The sequence below is a fragment of the Neoarius graeffei genome, chromosome 11 (assembly GCF_027579695.1).
Source record: "Neoarius graeffei isolate fNeoGra1 chromosome 11, fNeoGra1.pri, whole genome shotgun sequence".
Lineage (NCBI taxonomy): Eukaryota > Metazoa > Chordata > Actinopteri > Siluriformes > Ariidae > Neoarius > Neoarius graeffei.
The window spans coordinates 40,591,917-40,605,583 of record NC_083579.1 but is presented as its reverse complement, the minus strand read 5'-3'; the positions used below and the strand labels follow the sequence as shown (position 1 = coordinate 40,605,583).

The 13,667-nt window shown below is 39.7% G+C and overlaps 1 protein-coding gene across 2 annotated transcripts in view; it reads left to right on the top strand.

Annotated features, from left to right (window-relative positions):
* Window positions 1-13,667, top strand: part of scfd1 (sec1 family domain containing 1) — a 73,561-nt gene that overhangs the window by 42,286 nt on the left and 17,608 nt on the right. The gene's annotated exons all lie outside the window — the stretch shown is intronic.

The following is a 13,667-nucleotide window of genomic DNA, read 5'->3' as shown; positions in this document are numbered from 1 at the left end:
ACCACGTATGAAAAATACGAATGGTATATTTCCCAGTAAAACACTTGTTTTATTTTATGATATAATTACACATATTAACCCCATTTCCAGAAAAATTGGGATATTTTCCAAAATGCAATAAAAACTAAAATTTGTGATTTTTGTTAATTCACGTTAACCTTTACTTAACTGACAAAAGTACAAAGAAAAGATTTTCTGTGGTTTTACTGACCAATTTAATTGTGTTTTGTAAATATAAACAAAGTCAGAATTTGATGCCTGCAACACACTCAAAATAAAAAAGTTGGGACAGAGGCATTATTACCATTGTATGACATCACCTTTACTTTTAGTAGCTTTTTCTAATCGTATGGGATTGTTGCAGTTTTGCAATTGTCTATTCTTGCTTGATACAAGACTTCAGCTGCTCAACAGTCTGTAGTCGCTGTTGTCTGATTCTCCTCTTCATGATACACCATACATTCTCAATAGGAGACCAATCTGGACTGGCAGCAGGCCAGTCAAGCACATACACTCTGTGTCTATGAAGCCACACTGTTGTAGCCCGTGCAGAATGAGGCCTGGCATTGTCCAGCTCAAATAAGCATGGACTTCCAGGGAAGAGATGTTGCCTTGATGAATACGTCTCTCTAAAATCCCAATGTACACCTCCACATCAATGGTACCTTCACACATATGCAACTCGTCCATGCTGTGGGCACTGATGCACCCCCATACCATCACAGTTGCTGGCTTTTGCACCTTTCTTTGATAACAAACTGGATGGTTGTGTTCACCTTTGGCACTGAGGACTCGATGTCTGGTTTTCCCAAAAACAAGCTGAAATGTGGACTCATCTGACCACGGCATACGTTTCCATCTGAGATGAGTTCAGGCTCAAAGAACTCTTCAGTATTTCTGCATAGAGTTGATGAATGGCTTCTTCATGGCTATATTTGTCACATTAGTATGATGGTTTCTCAGGCAGTGCTGCCTGAGGGCTCGAAGGTCACGCATATTTAACAGTGGTTTCCAACCTTGCCCTTTACGCACTGAGATGTCTCAGAATTCCTTGAATCTTTTCACAATATTATGTACTGTATATTTTGAAAGACCTAAAATCTTGCATTGTGAAATGTTCTTTTTGAATTGACGAACAATTCTCTCACGAATTTTGGCACAAAATTCTTTGCTTGTAAAGTCTGAGTCTTTGGTGCTGCTCCTTTTATACCCAATCATGTTACCAGTTAACCTGTTCATTGTGGAATCTTCCAAAATGGTGCTACTTGACTATCCTATAAACCTTTGTCTTATTTTGCCTCTTTCCCAACTTTTTTTTGAGTGTGTTGCAGGCATCAAATTCTAACTTTGTTTCTATTTAGAAAATACAATTAAGTTGGTCAGTAAAACTATTGAAAATCTTTTCTTTGTACTTTTGTCAGTTAAATAAAGGTTCATGTGAATTAACAAATCACAGATTTTTATATGAATATGCAGCGCATGCCACAGTTATTGGCACCTCTTGTAAAGATTAGTTAAAAAGGGTTAGAAAAAAAATCCACCTTTTGTTGAAGTAGCTTCATCTCACACTGAAAAATGAGACACATCCAACCTTTAATTAAAATATATTTTTCAGAGAAAAACAAATCCCTCATCAAGAAATAGTCATTTTCAACAAAAACACATTATGGTTTTTTGACATTAATATTATGATTGTTAGTGAAGAGACTTGTATACATATGAATTTACAGAGCGTGGGGAGATCAAAAATAAGTCTTCCAAAACCTCAACACTGACGAGGGGAAAACAAAACAAAAAAAAACACATTCTGTACCCAGCCGGCATCAATGAACTTTAAAGGTGACAACGTCTCCTCAGGGCCAAGATGCATTTTGCAGAGGAAGACCGGATGAAAAGAAGGTAGAACCAGTTTGTATTAAGGGACTTAATGCCTAAGTTATGCAATAATTTAGCTTTTATTTGATCTCACGTGATTAATCTGTTCTTTGAAGAACAATAAAAGGTAACGGTACAAAATAACACACTTTTCCCTCATTTGGTTTGTGTTCTCTTATCTTTCTCATGTTGATGGATGTCTAAGGGAATTTGGTCTTTGTCTCACCTCATATTTGTACTTCAGTTAATCAAAAAGTCATGGATTACAGCTTGAAAGTTCCTACACGCTCCAATCAGCTAAAAAATTTACAATAAAAAGGGAAACATGCTTCAGTTATATTGTTTCACTGTAATTTCCATGGGTTCCAATGATAGTGGCACGTGTTTTTGTTGGAAATAATTTTCTTGATGAGGGATTTGTTTTTCCCCTGAATACATTTTTTCAATTAAAGGTTTGATTTGTCTCATTTTTTTCAGTCTGAGGTGAAGCGACTTCACCAAAAGGTGGATGTCTCCACCTAAGCAAATCTGGTAAACAAAGTTTGTGCTAAACTTGTGGCTGTGTCATCTGTCTCTGTGTAATTTCTGCTTTGATTGGGCACTGTATGCTCAGTCTATCAAACACGTTTTGGGGAGAAAAAAATGGATAACAATAAACTGAGTCTGGAACACGCTGACTGATGAAATGTTATGGATATGTCACTGAAGTGCGCTGAAAATTAGAGCAAATGGACATCAAATCACTGATGGACTGTGTGAATTTACAGTGGTGGGCTCTTAACAGTTAGCTAGTTACTAGTGGTTTTGCTGGTAGTGCAAAAACCCCTAGTTGTCTCCTGCCACAATAAGTTTAGGATCCCAGCCAGGTCATTTGTGCCTGTGGGTCTCACTCCTCGGACTGAATCGCCAGTTGAGTACTGCAACAGAGTTGTCTAGGAAATACTCTGGAATGCAAGGGCCCCTAGCCCACAGGTCTTGTATGCCCATTGGTTGAAGATGTTCTGTAAATGATACTCAACTCCTAGGCTGGATCACAAAATACTAACCTCAGGGACTGCTAGGTAGCCCAATATACTGTAGACTAAAGGTATCTATGGCAGTTATCATAGCACACCACAGCGCCATGGATAGCATTTGTCTGAGTGTTTCACAGGCTTAGTATAGCCTTTCTGAATGGGACGAGGTCCATCTTTTCACAACAACTCCCTTGGAGATGCTTTCATTCTGAAGCCCCACTGCCACATTTTGAAGCACCCAAGCCCCTGATCTGTGTTCCAGAGCATGACCTACGTGCTGCATCATTTGGCTACACCTGCACATCACACAGTGTGACACGTGGTTGACGCAGTTACATAGTCTGACAAAAGTATGTGACAAGGCCCAATTTGCAGCAATATTTTTCATAACAGTATATTGAGATCCACCTCCCAGAGTGGTTCAAAAGGACAGCATGACGGGGTGTCCAAAACCAACGTTCCCATGAGGGAACGAGCGGTATGGATATAGAATGGAGATGAAGTGCTCTCTTCATAAAGTAGGATATTAGGAGGTGTTGGCCCATCATCTAATCACCGAAACCCACATGGCAAGCAGAGAGTGTGCCCAAATACACCTTGATGGTGGAAAATGCCTCAAGGAGGGTCTGTAGAAATGACAAAAACACCAGGACCTAACACTGACATGGGACCACTTGCAGTATTGTATTGGCATTGTTCAGAACATGCAGATCTAGAATCAACCTTAAGCCCACTCCCTGTTTTGGAATTAGAAAATACCTAGAGTAGGAACTGTATTGGTTGTCCTTGGGAGCTACTACTCTTATCGCTCTTATCATGACGTGAAAGGTCTGTACTTAGCAGATGCTTATGGGATCTTTCTTGACAACAGCTCTAGTGAGCTCTGTCCAGGTAAGGTCCTCAGTGATGTGATCACAGAGGAATTTTTTAGCTATTGACCCTCTCTACAGAAGCTCCATATTTTTTTGTGTGTGGGAGAGAGAGAGAAGAGAGTTAATATGCTTTATTCATGTTCAGGGAGAGGTTGTTTTCCTGGCACCACAGTGGTTTCTGGTTCACAAAAGGTTTCTGACCTCTTTTCTGTAGACTTCCTCATTGCTGTTGGAGGTTAGGCCTATAACTGTGTTGCCTGTGGATTTGACGATGATGTTTTAGTTCCTCATGGCCCTACAGTCATACAGGTGTACAGTGAGTAGAGGGGACGGCTTAGCACGCGTTCTTGAGGGGCACCTGTATTGAGAGTTAGTGTGAGGAAGTGTTTGGAACCTATCCACACCATGTAGAAAACTTGTCAGAAAACTGAAGATCCATTTGTCATCAATCTAGAGGACATTATGGGATTGAATGCTGAGGTGTGAGCATTCTCATATAGGTGTTCTTTTTTTTTTTATGTGTAATGCAGTGGCGATTGTGTCATCTGTTGATCTGTTATGATGGTAGGCAAATTGCAGAGGGTCTAAGGTGGTAGGCAGCATGGTGCACATCAGGTTTCTCAAAGCACTTGCTGATGATTGAGGTGAGTACTACAGGTCACCAGTCATGAAGACATGTTGCCTTGTACGTTTTGGAGGAGGCACACTGGTGGAATTGTTGAAGTTCTTTGAGTAAGAGCCACATCGAAGTTGGCTGTGAACACACTGACTAATCAGCATGCTCAAAACACACGGCCAGGGATGTCCTCGGACTTGGTTGCTTTAAGATTGTTGACTTGTCTAAAGAGCTTGTGCATGTCATGCATGGAAACTGACAAGTTAACCATGTCTGTTGGCTTGGGAACTCCTGTCTGTCTGTCCGTCCATCCATCCATCCATCCATCCATCCATGTTTTCCCCAAAGCGTTTTAGCGTATCGGGCCTGATACGCTTAGTCGCTTTAGTTAAAATCCGATACGCTTAGAGTTATACCGATACGTTAAATTTCCTACTCACAAGTAACTAGATACATAGGAGAGCAAATAGCAGATCCATTTACATATTGATTGATATTTGTGTTAAACAAGCGGCCTTTTTTCCCAATGTGTGTTGATTCTGTCAAAGTAATATGTCCGTGTGGTATGATGTAAACAAAATGTAATCTGTTGGCTATGTCAAGATCACGTGTTCAAACTGTCCAATAAAATTATCGAAAGAAAACGTCAGACATCCCGGAATTTTCCGATTCATTATAAGCGATCTCATTGGCTGGCGATGTTGTCCCCCACCAGATGGACAAAGCCGACTGATTTTAATCACAAAAGTTTGACCGAGTCTATTATCATTCAGCTTCGATCAAAGATTGGTTGACTAAACATCAACAAACCCACGTGAGTGATGGCGCACAAAACCAGACAACTGTCACGACAACGAAAACGTCGTCAATTTTGATCACAGCGACTGGCTCAAAAAGCACAACTACTCTGTCCACCGCCACGACGATAAACAACTGGCACTACAGTGTCTACACCAGCATTCTCTCAGCACCAGAATTGATCAGGCCTATGATCTTCCTTCTCACCATCTCTCTCCTCTGTGCTGTAGTCGAGCTGACTGACAGGATACGTCCTTCCTGTGTCCAAGAAGAATGAATCTGCTTTAAAGGAATAGAAAACTTAATTCATTAGTTTGGGTTTGCAGAAAGATTATGTACTTATAAACACTCGCTCACGAAGTGAAGTTGTCTGAATATGTCAAATGTAACAAAATTTCAAATAATAATCATAAGCATTTTTGGCAGTGTGATGTCACTGGGATCCATTTAACAAAAGAAGGCTCCGGGTTATTATTTTGTTAAAGACTCACAGTGACATCACACTGCCAAATATGCTTATCATTATTATTATTCGAAATTATGCTACATTTGACACTTATTAGCAAATTCTCTTCATGAATGTGTTTACAAGTACATAATCTTTCTGCAAACTTGCATGTATGAATTAAGTTTTCTTTTCCTTTAAATATGTTTTAATCTTAATCTAGTCCATTTAATAAACTGCCAAAATTTAAACTTTATAATATGCAGTTGCCTTACTTTTCTCATCAGTGTATCTTAGTTATACATGTATTATGGTAATTGCATCAGAAACATTCTAAATCATTACAGTTATAGTAATACAGTAACTTATTTTAAGGTGGCAGTTCGTAGGTTCAGATCCCTTTGTGATCAACAGGAGGTCATGATGATCGATTCTCTTCATTTGGATTGCATAAGATGGAGCAAACCGCTGTTCATATTTTCATGCACATTTTTGTTACAACACTACTTGATCATAGATAATTAAGGGATCCCTGTAGATTTTCAATCTATCACGTACCTCAGTAATCTATAACAAAACAGTTTAACTTGCATGTTGAACTTTAAGGTGAAATTTCAAATGTGTATACATTAATACTATTTACAACTCCGATTCCAAAAAAGTTGGGACAAAGTACAAATTGTAAATAAAAACGGAATGCAATAATTTACAAATCTCAAAAACTGACATTGTATTCACAATAGAACATAGACAACATATCAGATGTCGAAAGTGAGACATTTTGAAATTTCATGCCAAATATTGGCTCATTTGAAATTTCATGACAGCAACACATCTCAAAAAAGTTGGGACAGGGGCAATAAGAGGCTGGAAAAGTTAAAGGTACAAAAAAGGAACAGCTGGAGGACCAAATTACAACTCATTAGGTCAACTGGCAATAGGTCATTAACATGACTGGGTATAAAAAGAGCATCTTGGAGCGGCAGCGGCTCTCAGAAGTAAAGATGGGAAGAGGATCACCAATCCCCCTAATTCTGCGCCGACAAATAGTGGAGCAATATCAGAAAGGAGTTCGACAGTGTAAAATTGCAAAGAGTTTGAACATATCATCTACAGTGCATAATATCATCAAAAGATTCAGAGAATCTGGAAGAATCTCTGTGCGTAAGGGTCAAGGCCGGAAAACCATACTGGGTGCCCGTGATCTTCAGGCCCTTAGACACCACTGCATCACATACAGGCATGCTTCTGTATTGGAAATCACAAAATGGGCTCAGGAATATTTCCAGAGAACATTATCTGTGAACACAATTCACCGTGCCATCCGCCGTTGCCAGCTAAAAGTCTATAGTTCAAAGAAGAAGCCGTATCTAAACATGATCCAGAAGTGCAGACGTCTTCTCTGGGCCAAGGCTCATTTAAAATGGACTGTGGCAAAGTGGAAAACTGTTCTGTGGTCAGATGAATCAAAATTTGAAGTTCTTTATGGAAATCAGGGACGCCGTGTCATTCGGACTAAAGAGGAGGACATTAGACAAGAATGGGTTAACATTCCTATCCCTAAACTTGGGCAACTTGTCTCCTCAGTCCCCAGACGTTTACAGTCTGTTGTAAAGAGAAAAGGGGATGTCTCACAGTGGTAAACATGGCCTTGTCCCAACTTTTTTGAGATGTGGTGTTGTCATGAAATTTAAAATCACCTAATTTTTCTCTTTAAATGATACATTTTCTCAGTTTAAACATTTGATATGTCATCTACATGTATGTTCTATTCTGAATAAAATATGGAATTTTGAAACTTCCACATCATTGCATTCCGTTTTTATTTACAGTTTTTACTTTGTCCCAACTTTTTTTGAAATTGGGGTTGTAGGTCAGAAATCATTGAAACACTGGTAAAATCTATCCTATACTCATGTATCTAAAACCTCTCAGAGACCCTGAAAATGCACCTGAGAGCATCTGTTTTCAAAAAATTTTCCAGAGGGGCATGCCCCCGGACCCCCCTAGTTTTGCTTCGCGCCTTGGGTGCTCGCTTTCGCGCCATTGGAGTTCAATTGTCTGTGTATTATCATGCTAGAATTTAGGGTTTTAATTTTTTTTCTGGGGAAAACACTGTGTGTGTGTGTGTATACACACATACATACATACATACATACATACATACATACATACATATACAGGTAGTCGTTGACTTACGACTGCGTTTGGTTACGACTGACCGGTCGTAAACTGATCTGGTCGTAAGTCGGCCTATGTTAAATGAACGTAAATATATTGTGATGTGTAATGATATTGTAATCATCTTAAAGTCTTATTTTATCAACATTTTCTTATTTCATTACCTTGGCTCATTATTTGGTTTAAGTCAAACACTGCATACTACACTGCGTACAGTACAATTCGTTTAATATGTGCAAAACAAAAAATACGAAATACAGGTGTGAAAAATAGAAAACATTTTAGTTTGAAACGTACCAAAATACAAATGTAAAACATAGCAAAATACAAAACTTGGTGACCGCTGGCATCACCGGTGCTTGGCTGTGGGTCGTCTACGTCATCATCAACTGTTGCAGCGCTCGGGCTGGCCGGAGCATTTGCTCGTTTCATAAACCAGGAGCTGGGGCGGAAACTGTATGACGGAGTGCGCGAGGGAGCGCGAGAGACTGCTCGTGTGTCTGGAGCTGGGGCGGAAACTGTTGTATGCGGCGAGAGGCGCTGCCGGGAGCTGGGGCGGAAACTGTCATACGCTCAGCGAGCTCAGCTGGGAAACACTTGCCAGTCATAACCAGACGGTCGTAAAGTCGATCGGTTGTAAGTTGCATAGGTCGTAAGTCGGCGACTACCTGTGTGTGTGTGTGTGTGTGTTTTTTATATATATAATGTGTGTGTGTGTGTGTATATATATATATATATATATATATATATATATATATATATAAATATAAATATAAATAAGTGTGGACACCTAATACAATGTTTGTTCTTTATTTTTATTAATTAAAAGACATTTTGTCTGAAAGTAATGATGGATGTCATTCCTCTTTACTTAGTTGAGTAGTTCTTGATATAATATGGATGACTACAGTTGTGGAATAGGGCTATTTACTGTTTTATTTACTATTTACTGTTTCATCTCAAATGCATTAAGAAGGAAAGAATTTGCATTAATTAATTTTTGACAAGCCACACCTGTTAATTGAAAAGCGTTCCAGGTGACTGCCTCATGAAGCTGGTTAAGATAATGCCAATAGTGTGCAAAGTGTCGTCAAGGTAAACGGTGGCTACTTTGAAGAATCTAAAATATGAAACATTTTTTAACATTTTTTGTTTACCACATAATTCCATATATGTTCCATATGTTATTTCATAGTTTTGATGTCTTCAATATTGTTCTACAATGTAGAAAGTAGTCAAAGTACAGAAAGACCTATGAATGAGTGGGTGTGTCCAAACTTTTGACTGGTACTGTATAACCAGACTATCCAAGTAGGAATAATGTCCTTTAGACACTTCCTGACAAATCCTGTGACGGAGAACGTGTACTCGTTGATGTCTGATGCAGAATTTCCCAGTCCATGTGATCGAACCAGTCTTGAGTATGGAATCTGATTGGCCTGAAAGCTCAGTACACTCTTCATGCCTGGTGCATCCTGGTTCAGCCTCTGCCTGTAGGTATGGTAGAGCAAAATGGATTGGTGATCTGATTTGCCAAAGGGGGGTCAGTGGAAGGCTTTGTATGAATTCTGAAAGGAGACTGGATGGATTGATCAAGCATCCAGTCTCCTGGTGTGTTGTTTGAGATGTGTTGGTAGTATTTGTGACTAAATTTTCTCTTTTAAAGTACTCCACAACTATAAGGGCAGCCTTTGGGTTTGCAGTTTCCTGTTCATCAATGTCATTGTACAGTATCTTTTAAGCACCACATCAGTGTCTGGTTGTGGTGGGATGTAAACAGTCAGTATAATAGCTGCTCCAAACTACCTCAGTAGCCAGAGTGGCCAGCACTTAAAGGGGAACTGAAGTCATTTTTATACTTGCTTTATTTCTTAGTGAACGTGTTATTCAATTATGTTTTTGGTTTTAGTAACCTTATATCGTGACTCGTATTGGCAACGAATTGCAATTAAATATTATACTTATCGGCCTATTCGGTTTTTAGCCATGTTGAATTTAGTTCGTTTGGTCCACGGCAGGCGTCGCTTAACCGCGCGATCTTCACGAGACTTGTGTGAGACTTCGAAACGTGAAGTGTCAGCCAGGTGTCAGTGCCGCCATTTTGAAAACTGTTTTCCAAACGAAATATTGCACAAAAACAAGTTTAAATGACGATTACTGCCTACTTTTTTCAAAACTTTCCTGATTGCTATCAAAACAAACAAAACTCAAACAGCATTCGAAAGAGGGTAGATGTCGGTCGCTTTGATTTCCGCTGTACATTTTACTTCCATCCTACAATGTCTCGCACAGGTCTCAACGAATCTTGTTTACAGCCATTGCTTTGGCATATGCACTGATATATTACATAGCATATTTCAAACACCCATAACTTGCTATAGCAGTGACAAAACAGCTATCAAAAATGCGTTCCTATATTTAATAAAATGAGAGAAATAGAATTTTGATGATAAATTTGCCTTCAGTTCTCCTTTAAGCATGACGTGTTCCAGATCATCTTGAGTGTTCTGGTGATCATACCAGGCCATGATGATCATTATGCGCAGTTCCCTTTCTTTGCTCTTAACAGAGCCTTCCAGCTCAATGGCTCTGTCTGGTATGTCCTCCATTATGAGGTTTCTGTTAGACAGGTTAAATTGCAATATCTTGTTTCTCTTTGGAAGAGAATCCGCACTGTCAGCTCAGTGTGTTTGTTGTCTAGGGACTGTACGTTTTTGGTAGATGAATGCTGGGGAGTGGAGGGCAGCTAGCTCAGCTTCTTAGCCGAACTAAAATGCTGGCTCTCCTTCCACTCCTGCAGTGGCATCTCCATGTAGGGATACCTCACGCTTTTTTTTTTTAATGTAATTTGTTTAAATAAACTTTCTTGGTTATACATGATGATGCTTAGTACAGTACATTGCTCATAAAAAGGTTTTAAAAAATGATACAAATATTGACAAAATACCGCTAGGTTGTTTGAGAGCTTGTGGCATGGCAGCCATGCTTGGCTCCATCTTGGAAGCTCATCTTCCCCAGCTTGCAGTGGTTGGGCTCTACAACCTCTGCAGCAATCGCCGGATGACCGGCCTTGGCCCCAGCAATGGGTTTTAGTCTGGTAAGCTAATTTGGCATGCTAGTCTGCATCGGAGGTTGTACAGGGAGAAATAAGCACAAAGCATGTAAAAGTCTGGTGAGGCTAATGCAGCTTGGGTATATCACAGACTGAGACACGAGAGCATCTGCTATGAGTGTCTGTCTGTGCCTGAGATCTTGTTCCTGTATGGGCACGCTCAAAGGGGAGGCATCTCTGTCTCTTTGGTGTGGGATTCATGTCTGCCACAGACTACATTCACATTACAAGCCTTATTGTTTAATTCCAATTTTTTTGCTCAGATCCGATTTGCCCATCATAACGGTTCACATTCCTAATTACAAGTGACCTGTATCTAACTGTAATGTGAATGCAAGTGTCCTCCAAAACAGCATGCATGCACACAAGTCATCTGCATCACCAACAACAAAAAAATGTCATATTTGTGAGATGACTTTATTAAAATCGACAAAACCAATGCGCTTGTAGCTAGTATGCCAACACATTTTCCGTTGAACAGCACACAGTTCGTCAGCTGTACATTATCAGGTTGAGAAGGCAAGAAAAAGCCAGATGTCTAGCTTTTGCTCTTTTTCGCAGTTATTGTATCTCTCTTCCTTTGTTGTTTTGCCACATTGCTGGTACTGGCTGATGAAGGCAGTGCTTAATGCATGTATATTGGCAAAAAGCCACATGAATTCCGATCTGACCATTCTCATTCATGCCAGCCCTGAAAACATCAGATTTGTGTCACATGAAGGCAAAACAATCAGATTAGTCATTTCAGCCCAAGGGTAGTGCCAGATATTTATTTATTTATTTATTTATTTATTTTTTGCTGGTGTTATGGGGTTGCTTGACTTTTCAGTGAAGGTGCTCTGACAATTAGGGTTTCCCATTAATGTGCCAGTTGCCACAGTTTAATTACCTCCACCAAGGATGGATGGATGGATGGATGGATGGATGGTTTGTTTGTTTGTTTGTTTGTTTGTTTGTTTGTTTGTTTGTTTGTTTGTTTGTTTGTTTGTTTGTTTGTTTGTTTGTTTGTTTGTTTGTTTGTTTGTTTGTTTGTTTGTTTGTTTGTTTGTTTGTTTGTTTGTTTGTTTGTTTGTTTGTCAGCAAGATTTTTCAAAACTCACTGGCCCAATTTTCATGAAACTTGGTGGGAAGGTGTAGCATGGGTGTAGCATGTAAATTTTGGAGTGGATCTGACTCGCAGGGCAGGTCAACAAATTTAGTTTCACTTTGCTAACGTTGCAGCATCTGGCTTTGGCGGAGGTCTGCACTCTCTGAGTGCCCTTCTATTTTCTATTGCAGCAACACCAACACATTCACAGCACATACACAGTACCTGCTTTGTGACTGGTACAACGCCATTCTGTGTTAAGGCAAGATATTCAGCTCACAGGTTATAGATCTATGGTTCACAAGCCAACCTACATCGGCACACCTCTGGATGTAAAATTTCACACGATTATCTCACGGCCAGGGCTTGAACTCAAGCAACAGAATACAGGTTTGTGCACATTTCCGGCTCAGATTCTGAGATCACAAACTCATACTGCCAGTTTCCAACACCTCAATTAATTAATCAACAGTATGTTCCGTAGGCTTAATGATCTATAAATGAACATCACGCACAGATGACTATAGTCAGTATTTGTGCCTGAACTGCAAAATGCATTAAATTTATAATTGGCAACAGAGGGGAAAAATCATGCACTTACCATTAGACATCTTCATTACAAAACCATGTGTCTATTGATTGAGTCTCTGTACGTGGGTATTTATGAAGTAAAAAAACGATCCAATATATCATCGCTAATGCTTTACTGTTATGTAAATTGTGCTCTGGCTAACAGGACGTGAAAGTAAAGTCAAAAGTTCAGTGCGTGCTTCGTCCATTGGATGAATCAGATCACTGGTGTTGGCTTTGATTTTTAGTTGAAAAATAATTGGTTGCATTTATTTATTATTCAAATTATAAATTATAGCATTTACAGATTAAAAAATTAACAATCCTAAATAAACCACATACATTTATGTGAGGGTGTTAAGGGAATGCTCTGGCTATCCTAGGGGTAGCTGCAACACCCCCAAAGCCCCTCCCTGGCACTGACCATGCTTCAGCCTGGTGATGTGAACATAGACATAGTGGAAAATAAATCTGCCATAGCAGGGGGGGAGCTGAGATACGCTAATGCTTGGAGTTTGAGTTGTTGGTTCGAATTGTGGAGTGTTTTAGCCAAATATCCAGGGCAGCCGTATCAAGATACAGCATTCTGATTAAAGCAAGAAAATTTGAATGACATGCGTTGGCCCTTAAGTATGGGGGAGAAGGGTCTCCTCCCCAGTGTATTGGCTATTGGCAAACTAGAGTTGGTGTATTGGAATAAAATTTTCTGAGGACTACACAGAGAGACCAGAAGAGCATCTAGTATGAGTGCCCATGCCTGAGAATTTGTTTCTTCATGAGTACACTCGAGGGGGAGGGATCTCCATCTCTTTGGTGTGGGATGGATTCATGTCTGTGATAGTGAAAAAAATTCCACTGTAACTGGAAAAAAACAAACAAACAAGGTAGGTTAGTGCCCAGAGGTCAATTTGTTAGCTTGAACTGTGGATTGTTTAGCTAAATATCTACTGCAGTTGTATCAAGGTTAGAGTGTTCTGATTAAAGCAAGAATACTTTAATGACGTGGTGATGGTGTGTCAGTCATTAAGTATGGAGATGGGTCTCCGTCTCCTCCCCAAAGACATGGGCTGTCAGCCAACTAGAGTTGACATATTG